The 20,872-nt window shown below is 36.1% G+C and overlaps 1 protein-coding gene across 3 annotated transcripts in view; it reads left to right on the top strand.

Annotated features, from left to right (window-relative positions):
• Positions 1-20,872, top strand: part of NEDD4 (NEDD4 E3 ubiquitin protein ligase) — a 159,452-nt gene that overhangs the window by 52,775 nt on the left and 85,805 nt on the right. The window contains exon 1 of one of the 3 annotated variants that reach the window (XM_060294229.1): positions 5,153-5,258. The exons of the other annotated variants lie outside the window; for them this stretch is intronic. The gene's annotated coding sequence lies outside the window, so the exon portion shown is untranslated. Of the gene's footprint in view, positions 1-5,152; positions 5,259-20,872 lie in introns of those variants that run through there. 3 annotated transcript variants of the gene reach the window in all.

Consider the following 20,872-nt stretch of genomic DNA (forward strand, 5'->3'; position numbering starts at 1 on the left):
ACAACCTGGAAGAAATGGACAAATTCTCAAAAAGGTATAACCGTTCAAGACTGAACCAGGAAGAAATAGAAAATATGAACAGACCAATCACAAGTTACAAAATTGAAACCGTGATTAAAAATCTTCCAACAAACAAAAGTCCAGGACCAGATGGCTTCACAGGTAAATTCTATCAAACATTTAGAGAAGAGCTAACACCCATCCTTCTCAAACTCTTCCAAAATATTGTGGAGGAAGGAACACTCCCAAACTCATTCTATGAGGTCACCAACACCCTGATACCAAAACGAGACAAAGATACTACAAAAAAAGAAAATTACAGACCAATATCACTGATGAATATAGATACAAAAATGCTCAACAAAATACTAGCAAACAGAATCCAAGAACACATTAAAAGGATCATATACCATGATCAAGTGGAATTTATCCCAGGGATGCAAGGATTCTTCAATATACACAAATCAATCAATGTGATATACCGTATTAACAAATTGAAGAATTAAAACCATATGATCATCTCAATAGATGCAGAAAAAACTTTTGACAAAATTCAACACCGATTTATGGTAAAAACTCTCCAGAAAGTGGGCATAGAGGGAACCTACCTCAACATAATAAAGGCCATATACAACAAACCCACAGCAAACATCATTCTCAATGGTGAAAACCTGAAAGCATTTCCTCTAAGATCAGGAACAAGACAAGGATGTCCACTCTCTCTGCTATTATTCAACATAGTTTTGAGAGTCCTAACCACAGCAATCAGAGAAGAAAAAGAAATAAAAGGAAACAAATTGGGAAAGAAGAAGTAAAACTGTCACTGTTTGCAGATGACACGATACTATACATAGAGAATCCTAAAGATGTCACCAGAAAACTACTAGAGCTAATCAATGAATTTGGTAAAGTAGCAGGATACAAAATAAATGCACAGAAATCTCTTGCATTCCTATACACTAATGATGAAAAATCTGAAAGAGAAATTAAGGAAACACTCCTATTTACCATTGCAACAAAAAGAATGAAATACCTAGGAATGAACCTTCCTAGGGAGACAAAATACCCGTATGCAGAAAACTATAAGACTCTGATGAAAGAAATTAAAGATGATACCAACAAATGGAGAGATATACCATGTCCTTGGATTGGAAGAATCAATATTGTGAAAATGACTATACTACCCAAAGCAATCTACAGATTCAATGCAATCCCTATCAAATTACCAATGACATTTCTTATTGAGCTAGAACAAAAAATCTTAAAATTTGTATGGAGATACAAAAGACCCCGAATAGCCAAAGCAGTCTTGAGGGAAAAAAACCAAGCTGGAGGAATGAGACTCCCTGACTTCAGACTATACTACAGAGTTACAGTAATCAAGACAATATGGTACTGGCACAAAACCGGAAATAGATCAATGGAACAAGATAGAAAGCCCAGAGGTAAACCCACGCACCTATGTTCAACTAGTCTATGACAGAGGAGGCAAGGATATACAATGGAGAAAAGACAGTCTCTTCAACAAGTGGTGCTGGGAAAACTGGACAGCTACATGTAAAAGAATGAAATTAGAACACTCCCTAACACCATACATAAAAATAAACTCAAAATGGATTAGAGACCTAAATGTAAGACTGGACACCATAAAACTCTTAGAGGAAAACATAGGCAGAACACTCTCTGACATAAATCACAGCAAGATCTTTTTTGATCCACCTCCTAGAGTAATGGAAAGAAAAAGAAAAATTAACAAATGGGACCTAATGAAACCTCAAAGCTTTTGCACAGCAAAGGAAACCATAAACAAGACAAAAAGACAACCCTTAGAATGGGAGAAAATATTTGCAAATGAATCAACGGACAGAGGATTAATCTCCAAAATATATAAACAGCTCATGCAACTCAATATTAAAAAAACAAGCAACCCAATCCCAAGATGGGCAGAAGACATAAATAGACATTTCTCCAAAGAAGACATACAGATGGCCAAGAAGCACATGAACAGCTGCTCAACATCACTAGTCATTAGAGAAATGCAAATCAAAACTTCAATGAGGTATCACCTCACACCAGTTAGAATGGGCATCATCAGAAAATTTACAAACAACAAATGCTGGAGGGGGTGTGGAGAAAAGGGAACCCTCTTGCACTGTTGGTGGGAATTAAACTGATACAGTCACTATGGAGAACAGTATGGAGGTTCCTTAAAAAATTAAAAATAGAATTACCATATGATCCAGCAATCCCTTTACTGGGCATATACCCAGAGAAAACCACAATTCAAAAAGACACATGCACCCCAATGTTCATTGCAGCACTATTTACAATAGCCAGGTCATGGAAGCAACCTAAATGCCCATATACAGACGAATGGATAAAGAAGATATGGTACATATATACAATGGAATATGACTCAGCCTTAAAAGGGAACAAAACTGGGTCTTTTGTAGAGACGTGGATGGATCTCGAGACTGTCATACAGAGTGAAGTAAGGCAAAAAGAGAAAAACAAATATCGTATATTAATGCATATATGTGGAACCTATAAAAAGGGTACAGATGAACTGGTTTGCAGGGCAGAAATTGAGACACAGATGTAGAGGACAAACGTATGGATATCAAGGGGGGAAAGCGGTGGGGGGTGTGTGGGTGTGATGAATTGGGCGATTGGGATTGACATGTATACACTGATGTGTATAAAATTGATGACTAATAAGAACCTGCTGTATAAAAAAATAAATAAAATTAAAAAAAAACAACCAAAGGATATTTGCTTATTAACTGGAAGTTTTAGGCCACAGACATGAGCAGTTTAATCTCATTGATCAGCTTATTAGAAGTGATCCATTTTTTGAGTCATTAGATTCCTAACTTAATTAAAGAAGGAAAGCTGCTATAGTTATTTGAAGGTATAGTGAAAAGATTAGGACTCTTGCTTCTTAAAGAAACAAGATTATAAGGGAATATGTACTAAAGTCTATAAAATCATAGTGTAGATTATACAAAACCAAAATAGCATAATAATTTTATTACTAAGTTTATAATTGTACCCATTCTAAAACAGTACTATCTCATTCTAGTCAGAAATAGAACTTAGTAAATTCCATATTTCTATTTTGTCCTCTTAATTGATTAAAAACACTGTTTAGAAAATTGTGATTGAGAACAGATCTATCTTAAGTTTTCTTTTTTAAACAAACTGCAAGTAGATGTTTTACATATTTGCTTTTACTTAGAAAAAAACACTTAGAAAAATACAACTTGGGTGTAGTACCATGTGGTGTAAACAACTGAACTATTATACTTTTTACTTTCCTATGAATGAGCCAGTATATATTTATTACTGGAGTTCCAGCTGTAAATTTCAGGTAAGGGGTTTAAATATACCCTAGAGTATTATTTAAAAATAAATTTGTTTCTTTCAAATAGAATACCAACCTTGGTCTATGACATTTAGGGGAGAAATTAAAATATTAAACTTCTGTTACCTAGTAAACTGAAAATAAAGTAAAAGTTAAATAAATACACAGCAGAAAAATACATATACAAAATCACAACATCTAAAAGGACAAACAGTCTCCTGTTCTCTCCTGCAGGAGCTTTATCAGCAGTGGGTAAGTAATTCCACCTCTAGGGCAGTCCTAGTACTCAAAAATGTAAACAAGTATGTACTTTGTTTATATCAAGAAATATGCAGCATGGTTTATACTTCTTCACAGATATTGAACAACTAAATGAATTGTTTCAGTGCACCAGTAGGGGACAGCAAAGAGCCCTTAGAGTTTTTCAGAACAGAATTGGCATTGAGATATGTTTATTTGATGTGTTAAATCCTTTTTAGACTTCTTTACCTACCACAACACTCTCTAAAGTGAATGAATTGCAGAGACAGTGGAATAAAATATCTTGTGTGCTCAAACTATATCGGGGGATAGTTTTTCTGTCTAATCTGCATATATTTTTAATGGAATGTTTGCTTAGGCTATTTCTTGGCAGAGTTTTAATAGTCAGAATATAAATGGCATCATTTAAAGACTGTACTGCTTGGCTGGAAAAGCCTTAAAATTACAGGAGAAAATGCTTGGTGACAGCTTCTCTCAAACTTTTTTTTCCTCAGACGTATGCTCAAGTTTTGCAGTAGTATTGCTAGGCTAATTTTGTATTTCGATCCTTCAGCCTTCACTATTTATAAGTACGTAGTGTTTTGGAAGCTAAAATATTTATCTATTTGATTTAATGCTAAAGTTTTAATTCACCTCAAAGTTTTGGTATTTCCAAATTTATACATGTTTGAATTTACTCATTTTAAAAATATTAACAGTCTATATTCCTTTCTATGTTTACTAAATTGACTAAATTGACTAGATTTCTATGTTTACTAAATTCACTGTTTGGAAATTCAATCCTTGATTTGATACTCAATTACATGGAGTTTCATTCCTACCAACTTCCTGTAATACTATCCCTATGGGTAAAAATATTAGTGGTCAAACTCTGCTGGAGAAAGCATAGGCACCGTGATTCACATAGTTAAATGTTCATTTAGTAGAGCTGGAGTGAAAAAATACTGTTTCAACTTGAAATGCTAGAAGATTGTTGTTCTTGTGTTACTCATTCATGCAAATTGGAGAAGGTATAATTGAAACAAGGTTGGCAGTGTTTGAGGCAGTGTGCTGCAGCTGAGCTCAGCTTAAAGGTCGCTGGAAATCAAGTGCTTTGTAAGTGAAGGCATTTTGACTACAGACGATTCAAGACATTTTGTAAACGTCAGTCTCGGGAATGGGCCGTCTTTTTCTTTCTGTGATATCTGGTCTCTAAGGTTTTACTTAGGATAAAGACTACGACTTCTGAGCTCTTTTAGGCACCACAAATGATTTTTTCTTTCGATGCAGTGCAGCTGCTTCTAGCCTGTCTACCGACAGAGATCTTTGTTATGACTTTCAGCCCTTAACATGTTTGGAAATGAGAACAAATGGCACAAAGCTTACGATTGCACTTTGCAGCCAGAAGAAGCAATACTTATCCTGTGTCAGAAACCTCTGGAGATGATTCGGATAGCAGTGTTCACATGTGCTTCACGAGACCAACACGGACTTCAACGTCTAACGTGGTTCAAATGAAGCTGACTCCCAGACAGACTACACTACCTCCGTTAATAAAGGAAAACGTTAAGTCTCGGGAAGGATCATCTGTTCCTTCACCTGAAAATGTTAATAAAAAGAGCAGCTGTCTGCAGATTTCACTACAGCCAACAAGGTACAGTGGATGTCTTCAGTCTGGCAATGTCTTAGCTGATGGTGATGATGCTTCATTTACTTGTGTCTTGAAGGATGGCAGTGCTGTGGTTGATAATGAACTGAATGCTGTGGATGATGGTAACCTCTTGAGCAGTCCTGCCATTTGCAGTGGTAGCCTTAGTCACTTCTCAGCCAGTGAGAATGGGTCTTATAGCAGCAACGGTAGTGATTATGGGTCATGCACAAGTATCACCAGTGGAGGTTCATACACCAACAGTATCATCAGTGATAGCAGTGGTTATACTTTTCCACCAACTGATGATACCTTTTTTGGTGGAAATTCATCTTCTGACAGCATCTCCAATAGAAGTTTGCCAAACAGGAATACTACTCCATGTGAAATTTTTTCGAGAAGTAGAAGTACAGTTCCCTTTGTCCAGCATGACCTGGATCGTGGACTAGAGATTATGAAATTGCCTGTGAGCAGGAACTTGAAAATTCCACTAAAACGTTGTTCATCCTTAGTCATTTTTCCTAGGAGTCCTTCAGATACCCCACCAACTTCTCTAACAAGTACAGGTACTCCTCCAAGCAAAGGATCCTATCAGACCTCACACCAGTTTATTATTTCTCCTAGTGAAATTGCCCACAATGAAGATGGCAGTAGTGCTAAGGGATTTCTTTCAACAGCTGTCAATGGACTTCGGTTATCTAAAACAATCTGTACTCCCAGAGAAGTAAGAGACATACGACCTCTTCACAGCTCATTACAAAAGAAAATTGTTATTGCAAATAATAGTCCAAATCAGACTGTCTGTGAAAAGTCATCTGAAGGATATTCTTGCGTTTCAGTGCATTTCACCCAACAAAAAGCAACTGCATTAGATTGTGAAACAGCAAATGGTGATTGTAGACCAGAGATGTCAGAAATTAAGCTTAATTCTGATTCAGAGTATATTAAGCTTATGCACAGGACATCTGCATGTTTACCATCTTCCCAAAATGTAGATTATCAAATAAATATCAATGGACAGTTGGAAAGACCACATTTACAGATAAACAAAAACCATGCTCTTTTACAAAGAAGTATTTCATTGGGAGGAACTTATCCAAATGTTTCCTGTTTATCCAGCCTTAAGCACAGTTGTTCTAAGGGGGGACCATCTCAATTACTCATAAAGTTTGCATCTAGGAATGAAGGTAAAGTTGATAATTTAACAAGAGACAGCAACAGAGATTTCACAAATGAACTATCTAATTCTTTACAGCATTCTTGTAAGGTAAGTCTCCTTTGGTCTTGGTAAATGTTATTTTATACTAGAATGGCTCTATGAAATATTTGGTTAAAATTTATTATAACTTGGCAGCTTTATATATTTTCTTGGTCCTTAGCTAGCAAGCACTGTGTAGTCATGAACTTCATATTTGTAAATCTGAAAAAATGCCCAGTAGTTTTTCACTCTATTTGTTATTTTATCAATGTAGAAAATATGTATTTAAAAAAACTTTCCAAAGTGATTTAAGCCATAAAACATTTCTGTCACATAAAAACAAGCTAAAATAATAATTTATTTGATAACATTTTGCCTTCATATGTTTTCCCTCAAGTGGCATGGTATTTTAATGTCTAACTCCGTATTTTATTCCTACTTTCAAAAATGCTCATTTTGTATTCTCCCCTCCTTGAGCATTGTGAAAAAAAGTAAAATATAGAAAGCCACTCAAAGTATTAAACAGTAAAAAGTCTACATAAAAATGTGAAAATCTTCTTATAAGTGAACATAGAGAAAATGTTTCTTTAAAATACATATATTTATTTGATCATCGATAAAAACTGTTATGCTGAATGTTTAAAGCAGAGGAAAAATAAATGTTATCTGCATTTGTATATACCCTTAACCACAGGAATTTTGTTTCCACCCTATTTTTCTTTAGCTACCAGTTAAGTGTGCCTTCTAAAATGTAACTCACTCAACAATATTGAATTCTAAATTTTGTATTTTTAAATTTGGTTTCAATTGCTAGGTATTTTCCATAATTCTCTAATTACCCAATTAATTTGTTATTTTGGTAATTTTGCTTTATTATATTAGTAATTTAACTCTAGTGAATCTTAACCAAAACAGTTTTTTAATGTAATTTGGCCTTTCCAAAGTATTTTAAGTGTTTTGAACTTAAATAGATTTTTTTAAATTTCTGTATTTGGAAGATCTTGCCAGATTTCTGCAAATGAAAAAAATGTTTCTGACTAAACCAATTTTAGATGACAGTACATAATAGTTTGGGGGAAAAAAACTTATCTGTTTATCTGTGTTTGTATAACAAAATCAATATTAAAGATTCTTTTAACACTTCTGGGCAAATAAAATATTAAGTAATTGCTAGTTTGTTTTCTCTCTTTTGAAGTCTGATAAATATAATTCTTGTTATCTAATGCCCAGATGTTAATATAAGCAGCTACTTTACTGAGGATGAATAAAGATCACATTTCAAATTCTGATGTATGTTTTAGAATTATTAATTCCATTTACAAAACTTTTAAAACACCAGCTGTTAGGAGATTATAATCCATTCAGTTGTCTTGTCTTCTAAAAAAAAGCAATTAAGTGATACTATGAAGACATACATTAATAGTTTGCTAATTGTACGACATGTACCTTGTAAATTTATTTTACATTTAATGAAATAATTAACCTGAAAGGAAAAATTAACCTAGAAATATCCTTTAAATAGTTGATTTTGTGGTAATATTATAGTTTGTTGTTGTTGATGCTTTTGAAAAAATGGTATTTTTAATGTTTTTTTAAAAAGTGTGACTGCCTTTTGCGTGGCTAAAAGATACACTTTTATTGGCTTTATTTAAAATTAGGTAAGCTAACTTAAATATTTTTTTGTGACAGCCAAATGCCTAGCTTTCTGCAGATTCTATTTTTTTTGATAGATTATTGGATTATAAAATAGTTCGGAAGTGTGTCATTTGCTGGAGAGCTTTAAATTGTTCCTCCTTTTAATGTTTATTAGACAGCTGTTTATACAAGAATTGTAAACAATATAGGACCATTACATTTAACACATACTGGATCTAAATTGATCTAATTGTTTACTGGTAAATCAAGGGCTTGTTTTAAGAGGAAAAATAGTAATGTTGTTTTTTCTAAACATAGCAGTGACAACAATAATGGGATTTTAGAAATAATCCTGTGTTTATCAATAATTATATATTAATCTAATTATAGTGGTATATTGTAACTCATTTATAAATAAACAGCTCCCAAAATATTTCCCATGACTCCAGTTAGTCTGGGTTAGTATTCTGATATGCTGAGTCTGGATTCACATTTAACAAGTTGATATTAGAGTAGCATTTAGTAATGTCAGCTATCTGTACCCAGCAGCCATGAAATTAAATCACTGCTTTGGTCAGGGACCCTGGTTTCTAAAGCACTGAGAGGTCTACAGATTCTTTTCTTCTGTGTTTAGCTACCAGTCTCTAGGAGGATAGTATCCAGTTTCTAGCTCTCTATAATCAACAGCTCATTACTGGCTAATTTTTTAAATTTAGTGAGAACTTTTACCTGTATCTGCGACTGGGGTTCCGTGTGTTGTTTACAACTGGGGATGAAGATGAGACTTTATATTCCACATAATAATGTTGATTTCACTTATTGCCATCAAAGAGCATAACAATAACTGGCATATATTTATTATATATATTTTTTGAGAGACAATATTACTTTTGTAAAGGCTTTATAATGACTTTTGATCTGAAAGTAGATATTTGATATTTTAACATTGTGTGTATTGTCAGCTCGATCAAGAGATAGGTTAAGGAGCTAAGATGGTTTTTATACAGTTACAGAAATTACCATTCAGATTTCTAAAATCTGTGCAGTAGTTAGTTTACTCTATTATTATTTTATTTTTCCCTATCTATTGTTTTTTTTAAATTTCATGTATTGTTAGGATGCTCAGAAATTTCATTGCCCTATTATTTAAAATACCTTAGCATTTGCCTAAGCTTGTATATGTCTTCCATACTTCATGTATATGCATGCTTTTATCAGAATTTTTGACTTTACATTTTTCTTTTTATTATAAACGTTTTTGTTTATTTTCTGTTATTTAATCCTAGGTAGGTAAATTGCTTAAGCCTAGTGTAGAAGAACTTTAAAAAACTATGTTTCAATTCTTTCAAAGCCTTTAAAACTAATCTCAAGAATTTAGATTTCAATAATATATTTAGCTGTTCTTCCCAAAACAACTGTTTTAAATATTTACTATTTTTAGTGTTCCATTATTTTCTTAGTCCTTATTTTATTAACTTTAGCAGAATATTTAGAGACATTTGGTTAAATTTATTTTGAACACTTAATCTTTCCTATAAAAATCAATATAGTTTATAAGTATTAACCCTAAAACTGTAATGCAACAATGTTAATGACCAGTTTTAGAAACCTGGTGAGAGGTGTGTGCATGTATATGTACATTTCTTAGAACTGAAGAACTAAAATATTAATTTCAGGGTGGTTCAGGGAGGTGAATTGTTTGCTTCAGAAATACTTTGTATTTCTCTGTAGATGTGTCTTTAATTCATTCATCTGGCACATGTTTGAGTGCCTACTGTTTGCCAGTCACTGACTCAAGTTCTGGGAATAAAAGATACTGAAGCACAGTTTCTACTTGGGGGAACTCCCATCCTAGTTAGAGACACACTGGTAGATAAAAAAAATTCCAGTCTAAAGTGTGATGTACTAAAATAGAGCTGTATATGAGAAAGTGAGAAAGATGCAGTGTGACTCTAGCACAGGGAGTCCAGGGATGTGGGAGGAGATGATATGCTGGCAGTGGGTGGGAGTCCCATTGCATGGAGCACCTCATGCTGAAAGAAAGCAGTGTGTCTCCTGCTAACAGATAATAGTTAGGCAATGGAAGTCGTTATTTGAGAGTGTGACATGCTCACTTTTATGCTTTTAGATGATACTTTCTTATGACACCATGGATTATAAGTGAATTAAAGTTTTCTTAACTTGGATGGCCAGGTGAATAGTGACATCATGAACTAAGATAGGGAATTCAGGAGAAGGGGCCAGATTGGGAGCGCAAAGAAAAAAACCATGCGTCATTAAGTTTCTGTACCGAGAAGCTGCCCTGGTAGTAGTGCTGTCAAGTAAGGTAGTTGGAGATACAGGCTCAGGACTCAGGAGAGAAGTGAGAGCTGGAAATGTAGCTTGGGCGTCATGAGTCTAGTCAAAGACTTAGGTAAGAATGAACTGAAAAAAGCATGAAAGTGAGATGGGAGGAGTGATAAATCAGAATTCTGGGGACTACCAACTTTGGAGAAACAGTGGAAGAGGAGATAAAAAGGAGTCCAAGAAAGAGCCACCGGAGGAGCAGAGAGGCCAGGAGAGCTTGGAGGCCTGAAAGCCAAGGGAAGGGAAAGTTCAAGGTGAGCAGCATACAGTGCCATGGAATTTAGGTATCCATTGAGTGTAAGAGGTCCTTGGTGACTTCAGTAAAAGTAGGCTCAGGAGCATAGTGTAAAAGCCTGGTTGAAGAAAGAATGAAACAGGTGAGGAAGCAAAAACAGCAGGCATAGCTTGTTTGCTCAATGTCATAAAAATAGTCATGAGTTAGTGTAGGCAAGGTATGTATTTAATGGCTGTTATATAGAATACATGGTATTATGTGGTTATAATAGCGTAAGACAAACTGTCCACAAGGATATTGCAGCCTGTTCTCTAGGAGGAGAAAAGGTCTGTAGCTCTCTGTTCTTTCACCTTAGAAGTAAAGAATAAGTGAGCATCGGCAGTGAAAACTGAAATGGAGACTGAGCAATATGAAATGAAGGGAACAAACAATTAGGAGTGAAAGCGTGAAACCACCTCTGAATAGTCACAACTCTTGGCGAGCAGCATTATCCTAACGTTCTCCTCCCCCTCCCTACCACCCAAAATACGAAAAAACAAAAATAGAGCTTCCAGGTAGAAAACAGGTCAGGGTTTAAGGCCTCTTCCTAGAAACGACTTGGAGAAGAGGCACCTCTGTCTTGCTGTCACCGGCTTCTTCCAGCATAGGGAGCCCACCGTGTGCTACCTGTGGTGAGGCCTGGCCCTTCTAGATCCACTCTCCCTTTATGTTATGGGTGACAGGGAACAGGATGAACTAGGAGAAGCCAGGACCGGAGGCTGTATGGGCAGAAGGGGCTTGGCAGAGTCCCTGGGTGTGGCCAGCCAACGTGTTGAGGTCAGGAGGGTGGTTAACAGGAGTGAATGAGTGCTGAGAAGGGCATCCGATGATCTTGCCAACAAATACACAAAATACCTGAAGTCTTGCTCAAGTGTGTGGCTCGGTATTCTTTGTTGGCCAAGTGGGAGACTGGAAGACTATGGTCAGGTGAAGACCAACATTTAGAGATAGCCTGTAAACAAGAGGTGAGCCGATGTGCCCTGGTTTAGTGAGATATCTGGGGGGAGACTCAACATAGCAGCAGTTGTCGGGAAGCAATTTTACCTTCGCTGAGATTTCACAGAACTTTTTCAATATAACTAGAGCAGATCTGAGAACTTGGAAGGGCAAGCAGCTAGCATGTTTATATACCTGGTAGCCCAATTCAGGGATGGGTCATAACAAAGAAGACCTTGACCAAGAGATCCCATGATGTTTCTAGTCAGGGTTCTAGGATATCTTGGCAGAGGGCTGTGGTGATCATGCCTTCTCTTGACTTAGATGTATTACATCTAAGATAAAAACCATAACACTGTGAAACGTTTTGTGATGTACCTTAATAGACGAAATATTACCAAGCAAGAAGTTTACATCAAGGATATTGGTGGTACAATGGACAATGTCTTTATGTTCATCAAGTACGGAAACATTCTTAATGTTTACATTAAAACATTCTTAATTTTTATCTTTCATCCCTCTTACAAAAGCTGAGTATAACATTTTATGATATAGCTAAAATAATATTATCTAGGACTACGTCCTTTTTTTAATGAAATAGCTCTTTTTATTTATTTTGGCTGTGTTGGGTCTTTGTTGCTGTGTGCGGGCTTTCTCTAGTTGTGGCTAGCTGGGGCTACTCTTCGTTGCGGTGCACGGGCCTCTCATCGCAGTGGCTTCTCTTGTTGCGGAGCATGGGCTCTAGGTGCGTGGGCTTCAGTAGTTGCAGCACACGGGCTCAGTAGTTGCAGCACATGGGCCCTAGAGCACACGGGCTTCAGTAGTTGCAGCACACGGGCTCTAGGGCACGTGGGCTTCAGTAGTTGTGGTGCACAGGCCCAGTAGTTGTGGCTTGTGGGCTCTAGGTGCGCAAGCTTCAGTAGTTGTGGTGCACGGGCTTAGTTGCTCCATGGCATGTGGGATCTTCCTGGACCAGGGATTGAACCCATGTCCCCTGCATTGGCAAGCGAATTCTTAACCACTGCGCCGCCAGGGAAGTTCCTAGGACTACTTCCTTTTTTTTCCTCTTTCAAATATTTGTTGGTAAGCTGCCTTCTAATGCTTTAAGGATTGCAACCGGACAATGGCTTATTAAGTTGTCATTTGGACTACTGATTTTCAAATTTTCATGTGTGTGTACATCTCCTAGAGATCTTGTTAAAAGGCAGATTTTGGTTCAGTAGGTCTGGAGTGGGGCCTCAGGGTTCCGTATTTCTACCGTGCTCCCAGGTCCTACCAATGCTGCTAATTCCTCAAACGCACTTTGAGAAGCAAGGCTTAAGACAATTTTTTTAAATGAGAACAGTAATACAGTTCATAGTTGAAGTATCCAGTGAGTCCCTCTTCCACTTTTACATAAAGAAGAACCATAGGTATGCTGTGGCCAGGGCTAAAATAATTTGCAAGGAGTTTTAAATCTTCTTGGACATTTAGACTAGTTATTGATTGAGACCATGTGATGCAGAAGAGATTGTTTGGACCAACAAACATTCAAGAGCAAGATTGTCTGCCTGTCTCACAAAAGAACTTTAGTATGACTCTTGCAGAATTGTGACTATTAAATCTTCTAGGATTACATTTTAGTTTCATTTAAGAAGTTAAAAATATTGCTCTATAAGGCATGAAGTTCTGCTTAAAGAAATCTCTTGAATTCATTATGGCTGTAATTCTGGTTTGTGTTGTTTTTGAAATTGTTGCCTACATTAACTTTTTCCCCTCTCAGCATGAGATTTGAAAAATATGCAATGGAAATGTATTTTTCTTAACTATTCTGGCTTACTCAAGCAATAGCTTCTATCTTCCTCTTTGTGAACACTTTCAATCTTTCCAATATACTTTCCTGTAGCAGTGCCAGTTTAGGGTACTATTGAGAATGCTTGAATCTTACATTGGCTTATGTAATGAAATGAAACACCGTCTATAATTAATGCTTGCTTATGAGCTATCCTCTTGATAGATCTATAGGGAGAAAGTTTAAAAATCCTTTATGTGTAACTTTGTAATGCTACTTAAAAGTATATATCCATTCTCAAGCATAAATCACTATATGAAAATCTTAGGAACTGTTCTTCCGTTGGAGCAGTTGAAGACATTTTATCGGTAGCTGGGTTTTTGTGGTCTTCATGGCTGCTTGTGGCTTAGCCTAACTTCAGGGAGCCTAATAACACATTAAACATTTCAGGTAAGCAATGAGAAAAAGGAAGCATAGCAAGAAAAAAGTTAAAGATAGGGAGATAGATAGGCAGGCAGGCAGGCAAATGTATTGATAAATTTTCCAGAATTGATTGAATTCTAGAGAAGGGATTAGGCAAATGGGTAATCTTTTCTGGGCTCTAATTTACTAGAATGAAATTCCCTAAATCAGGGACTTTTTTGTCTTATTCACCGCTATATCCTCAGTACCTAGAACAGTGCTTAGCTCAAAATAGACACTCAGTAAGTATTTATTAAATTAATGACTGAAGCCAAGGGGACCCTTTGGAATGGGGTAGAGACAACTAGAATCTAGATGAGGGTGACCACACAGCCTTGCACAGATAACCAAACTAGGATATTTGAGGGATGACTGTAATGATGAGTGGAAGCTTCTTTTTTTTTTTTTTTTTCAGATCCCGGCTAGCTTTTATTTTATTTTTATTTTTATTTTTTTAACATCTTTATTGGAGTGTAATTGCTTTACAATGGTGTGTTACTTTCTGCTTTATAACAAAGTGAATCAGTTATACATATACATATGTTCCCATATCTCTTCCCTCTTGCATCTTCCTCCCTCCCACCCTCCCTATCCCACCCCTCTAGGTGGTCACAAACCACCGAGCTGATCTCCCTGTGCTATGCGGCTGCTTCCCACTAGCTATCTATTTTACGTTTGGTAGTGTATGTATGTCCATGCCACTCTGTCACTTCCTCCCAGCTTACCCTTCCCCCTCCCCATATCCTCAAGTCCATTCTCTAGTAGGCCTGTGTCTTTATTCCCATCTTACCCCTAGGTTCTTCATGACCTTTTTTTTTTTTTCTTAGATTCCATATATATGTGTTAGCATACAGTATTTATTTTTCTCTTTCTGACTTACTTCACTCTGTATGACAGACTCTAGGTCCATCCACCTCACTACAAATAACTCAATTTCGTTTCTTTTTATGGCTGAGTAATATTCCATTGTATGTATGTGCCACATTTTCTTTATCCATTCATCTGTTGATGGACACTTAGGTTGCTTCCATGTCCTGGCTATGGTAAATAGGGCTGCAATGAACGTATTGGTACATGACTCTTTTTGAATTATGGTTTGCTCAGGGTATATGCCCAGTAGTGGGATTGCTGGGTCGCATGGTAGTTCTATTTTTAGTTTTCTAAGGAACCTCCATACTGTTCTCCATAGTGGCTGTATCAATTTACATTCCCACCAACGGTGCAAGAGAGTTCCCTTTTCGCCACACTCTCTCCAGCATTTATTGTTTCTAGATTTTTTGATGATGGCCATTCTGACCTGTGTGAGATGATATCTCACTGTAGTTTTGATTTGCATTTCTCTAATGATTAGTGATGTTGAGCATTCTTTCATGTGTTTGTTAGCAATCTGTATATCTTCTTCGGAGAAGTGTCTATTTAGGTCTTCTGCCCATTTTTGGATTGGGTTATTTGTTTTTTTGTTATTGAGCTGCATGAGCTGCTTGTAAATTTTGGAGATTAATCCTTTGTCAGTTGCTTCATTTGCAAATATTTTCTCCCATTCTGAGGGTTGTCTTTTGGTGTTGTTTATGGTTTCCTTTGCTGTGCAAAAGCTTTTAAGTTTCACTAGGTCCCATTTGTTTATTTTTGTTTTTATTTCCATTTCTCTAGGAGGTGGGTCAACAAGGATCTTGCTGTGATTTATGTCATGGAGTGTTCTGCCTATATTTTCCTCTAAGAGTTTGATAGTGTCTGGCCTTACATTTAGGTCTTTAATCCATTTTGAGTGTATTTTTGTGTATGGTGTTAGGAAGTGTTCTAACTTCATTCTTTTACATGTAGCTGTCCAGTTTTCCCAGCACCACTTATTGAAGAGGCTGTCTTTTCTCCACTGTATATCCTTGCCTCCTTTAGTGGAAGCTTCTTGATGCTTCATCCTCTGCTTGAAAGAGTGGCACCCTTTAATGAATACCTTGTCCCTGGGGTGGATGCCAATGGAATATTATGACTGTGACTCAAGGATTAGTTTCCACAGTGGAGTCTGATTCATAGCCTACATATTCCACTAACTAGTACCGTAGAAGTACGTGTCTGGGTAGAGGCTCAGATCAAGTTTTCTGAAAAGAAGATTGAATGGGCCAAAAGTTTTAAGGGTATTTAAACAAAGGCCATTTGACTGGCTTTAAGTTTATCATTGTTTAATAAAATGACTTCATTTCAGACTTGATGTAAGAGCTGGCTTCTCAGTGTTGTTCCCGGAATTTCAAGTAACTGTTTTAGCTAAGAATGACCTTTACCTTTTGTACCAAGACTGAAAGACTGAACCCTCTTAAGGAGTCACAGAGCTTAACGCAAACTCAAGTCATCTTCAAAGCAAATGAGTTTAACAAGTATTTATCAGAAATAGAATATGTGCCTGCTGCGAGTGGCAAATATTATTCCTGGCTTTGAAGAGTTTCTAATTTAGATGAGAAGACAGCATTATCCATTTAAAAAAAGAACCAGAGAACAGTAAAACAGTATATAATAATGTCCGTATACCTACTTCAGGCAGGTGAACGCCTAAACTCTGAGCTATGTGATCGTCTCTATAATTTTTAACTAATTTAAATTTTTATCAAGATGACACATGTGCCTGTTTTAAAAATCAGGTGTTTTTTTCTTTGAAGATTTCCTTTCTGCCTTTTTCTCTGTGTTCTGTCTTCCCAGAATTCCTGTTAGCCAAAGTTTGCACCTCCCAGATTGATCTTATAATTTACTTTTCTCTCCTGTTTTCTGTTTCTTTGCCTCCTTATTCTACTTTCTGGAAGATTTCCCTCAGTTTTTTCTTCTCTTTAATTTTAAAATTGTGGTTATTTTAATTTCTCAAGTTCTAGTTTTTTGATGATTCCCTATTCTTATTCTTGTTTTATAAGTGTAATCTCTTATCTCTCTGAGAATATTTTACTTAAGGCTTTTTCTTTTAAGTTTTGTTATGGGTCCTACATTGTCTCTGGTTCCTGTGGGCCGTTTTGCTGTTGTTGTTGTTTGTTCCTCTTTGTTATTAGACATCGTCCTCCAGGTGGCTGGTGAACCTTGGCTGTCTATTCCTGTTTGAGAGTGAGTCACTATGAAGTTATCTGGAGGCTCTGTAATTCTGTGGGGCTTTTCAAATGGTACACTTCATTGTAGGGAGACTTCTAACTGTCAGTGTCTGGAGGTCTTTTCTCAAAGGTCAGTTTGTTTCTCCAGAAAAGAAACTTGCAACGATTGCCCAGTTATGTTTTATAGCCCTGGTTAGTGATAAACTAGAAATGGAGGTGATTTCTTTCATAGGTTCTGAAACTGAGTTAGTTCAAGGTAAACCATGCCTTAAAAGTGATATTTACTTATCAAATTCTTAAGGTACTGATTATAATTTAATTAATATAGTCAGTAAGGTGCCTGATTTTCATATCTATTGTCTGAACTACATTGTGTATATTCTAGAAGAGAAGATGCTCGTAGAAAGACCAAATTTAAACATCCTTTATAAAAGAATCTGTAGTTTCCTTAACACATCTCCCAACCTTTTACATTCTTGGCAATATATTTAAATGTAAATGTGTGTGCCTGTCCTCTGAGAAAGAGGATAGACCTGTTAAAACTGTGTTTGGGTACAGGAGAGAAGGAAGAGGAGACCAAAATGACCCCCTAATGGAGAAGAACATTGGGTGCTTACTGTCACACTAGAACCTGAAACCTCATCACTGATTGTTTTAACTTGGACAAAATCCTGATATATTCTTTTTTAAACTCTTAACCCGATATCTGTAAAAGTTTAAATCAGTCAGCATACGTTATATACCACATTTCAAAAAACTCTCTGAGATAGTGATTATCTCCACATTAGAAATAAGAGAACAAGCTCAGAAAAGTTAAAATGATGTAGTCAGGATCGTAAGTCTAGTAAATGTTACGTTACTTACTTACTTACTCAGCTCTGTTATGTACTCTAAAGCCCTTTTCTACATTTCTAACCAAGAGGAATTCATTTTTCACTACAATAGGGGGAATCTACAGGATAAATAAAGCTGCTTGGGGAAGGTTATTTTAGTAAAAATAGCATCATACAGAACAAAAAGAGAGTTGTCTAAAGGAAAGTTTCCACTTGGGCTGACTGCAATCTGATGACTAACTTTTACTCTCTGAAGAAGTCCTGATCAAGTCCTGTTTGCTTGCCATTGTTGAGTGAAAGTGAGGTTCAGGGATTATTTAAGCCTATTTCTAGAGAACCAGTTTATCTCTGAAACTTTTATATTTCTTCTTCTGACTTGTGACCCAACACTTATACTACTTTCTTCTTTCTGATTAATTTTATTGATCAAATATCACATACTGTGTGTTTCTACCTCCCGCAACTCTGAGTTTCACTATGTTCTTTTCCTTCAATAACTATTATAAACTACCTAAATCGATGGAAGCTGTGTCTTTTCTTCCCTAATATTTTAAAACTTTTTATTGTGGAAAATTTCAAACACACACAAAAGTAGAAAGAATAATGCAGTGATCCCTCCGTGTGAGCCCCTAGTGAATTCCCAATTTCAATAATTACCAACATTTTGTCCATCAGGTCATCCGTCTTTTCCCATCCCTTTTTTTTTTAATTATTATTTTTTTTTTTTGGAGTATAGTTGATTTACACTTTTGTGTTAGTTTCTACTGTACAGCAAAGTTAGTCAGTTAGACATACCCATATATCCACTCTTTTTTAGATTCTTTTCCCATGTAGGTCATTACAGCATATTGAATAGTTTCCTGTGCAATTCAGCAAGTTCTTATTAGTTATCTATTTTATATATAGTAGTGTGTAAGTGTGTATATGTCAATCCCAATCTCCCAATTTATTCCTCCCCCCGGTAACCACAAGTTTATTTTTAACATCTGTGACTCAATTTCTATTTTGTAAATAGGTTCCTTTGTACCATTTCTTTAGAGTCCACATATAAGTGATATCATATGATATTTGTCTTTCTCTGTCTGACTTACTTAACTCAGTATGACAATCTCTGGGTCCATCCGTGTCACTGTAAATGGCATTATTTCGTTCTTTTTTATGGCTGAGTAATGTTCAGTAATTGTATATATGTACCACATATTCTTTATTCATTCCTCTGTTGATGGACATTTAGGTTGCTTCCACATCCTCTCCTCCTTTTTTTCTGTAAGTTTTTTAAAGTAAATCCCATACAGCATGGAATTTGACCCATAAATACTTCAGAGTGTATCTGTAATGGAGAAGGACCTTTTAAATATATCAAAGTACCATTCAATTATCACACTTAACAAAATTAACAATAGTTCTAAACTGTTTTGACTGGATCTCTTTCTAAGTCACCTAGGTCACTTTAGTGTTGACATAACTCAAGATGGATTCTTCTCCTTTAACACGTGTCTATCGAATTCTTCATCTATGTTATGATCTTCATTTCACTTTGGGGCTGAGCGTGCCAATTATTTAGCATAGGATTTTCTGTGTCTTTAATCAGACAGTTTTTGATAACACATTTGTTATCGATGTGATTGAGGCTGTATTCTGGAACCTAAAAGTAAGGTTAGAGTTAGGACTTAGAATTGATCACCTAACTACACCTTACCTCCACCTTAATCGCCACAAGTCTTCAGTGAGCTGGGATACCTTATCTTCCTCATTCCCCGGTAGAGTGAAAATGTGCTCTATAGTGAATTAGCTGTATTAATTCCTCTTAAAGCTTCTCTGCGTCTTAATTTCATGTTTAGGGAACATGAAGTGTATGAAACTTGGTGAAGTTATTTTGAGGACTGGAAATTTGATATCTGTTTGGCTAATAGTTGGTGCTCAGTAAAAAGTGGCTATTATTATCTGCCTTATAATATTGTTGTGAGAGTTTATGAAGGTGTGCTGTACACTAAAAAGTGACACAGTGCATAACCTAATAATAATTGTTTTATATATGTACAATCTGAATCATATATAAATCTAAGAATCCAGGTTAACAGTTAAGTAATAGTAAATTCATGAAAAGAACATTTTAAAAAGTAATGCAGGGACTTCCCTGGTGGTCCACTGGCTAAGATTCAGCACTCCCAATGCAGGGGGCCCGGGTTCGATCCCGGGTCAGGGAACTAGATCCCACATGCCGCAACTAAAGATCCCACATGTGGCAACTAAGATCCCGTGTTCTGCAACTAAATACAGACTAGAAATCTAGGGAAGCACTTCTTCCTAAGACTCTGAATTAAAGATCATGATACATTTTTCAACTGAATATGGTTTTTCCAAAGCCGTATTAAAATGTAAAGCACAATTCTTTTCACTTATACTCAATTTCGATTATGTATATTCTTGGGGACAAAACTACATCAAGACTAAGATATTCAAAATAAAGACAGAAATAAATAAGAATTATACAGAAAATTAACAGGAGGAGACCATTAGAATCTGGAAAGTCCTCTAAGTGGGCCACAAGCCACTTATTATGCAATAATTGGTAGTTCTAAACAAGGTGACCCTATTTTTTTAATCCCTCATTGAAAATATTGACTCATAAGAGATAGCCTTACTCATCTTATGTCACTGATAGAGTCAGCTTCTAGCCATAAGGTGATAGATTGTTGTTTTTTAAAACATCTTTATAGGAGTATAATTGCTTTATAATGTTGTGTTAGTTTCTGCTGTATAACAAAGAAAATAAGCTATATATATATACATATATATATATACATATATATATATATATACACACATATATTCCCATATCCCCTCCCTCTTGCATCTCCCTCTCATCCTCCCTGTCCCACCCCTCGAGGTGGTCACAAAGCACCAAACTGATCTCCCTGGGCTATGTAGCTGCTTCCCACTAGCTATCTCTTTTACATTTGGTACTGTATATATGTCAGTGCTACTGTCTCACTTCGTCCAAGCTTACCCTTCCCCCTCCCCATGTCCTGAAGTCCATTCTCTATGTCCGCATCTTTATTCCTGACCTGCCCCTGATTCATCAGAGCCATTTTTTTTTTAG

Source organism: Globicephala melas, chromosome 2 (assembly GCF_963455315.2).
Source record: "Globicephala melas chromosome 2, mGloMel1.2, whole genome shotgun sequence".
NCBI lineage: Eukaryota > Metazoa > Chordata > Mammalia > Artiodactyla > Delphinidae > Globicephala > Globicephala melas.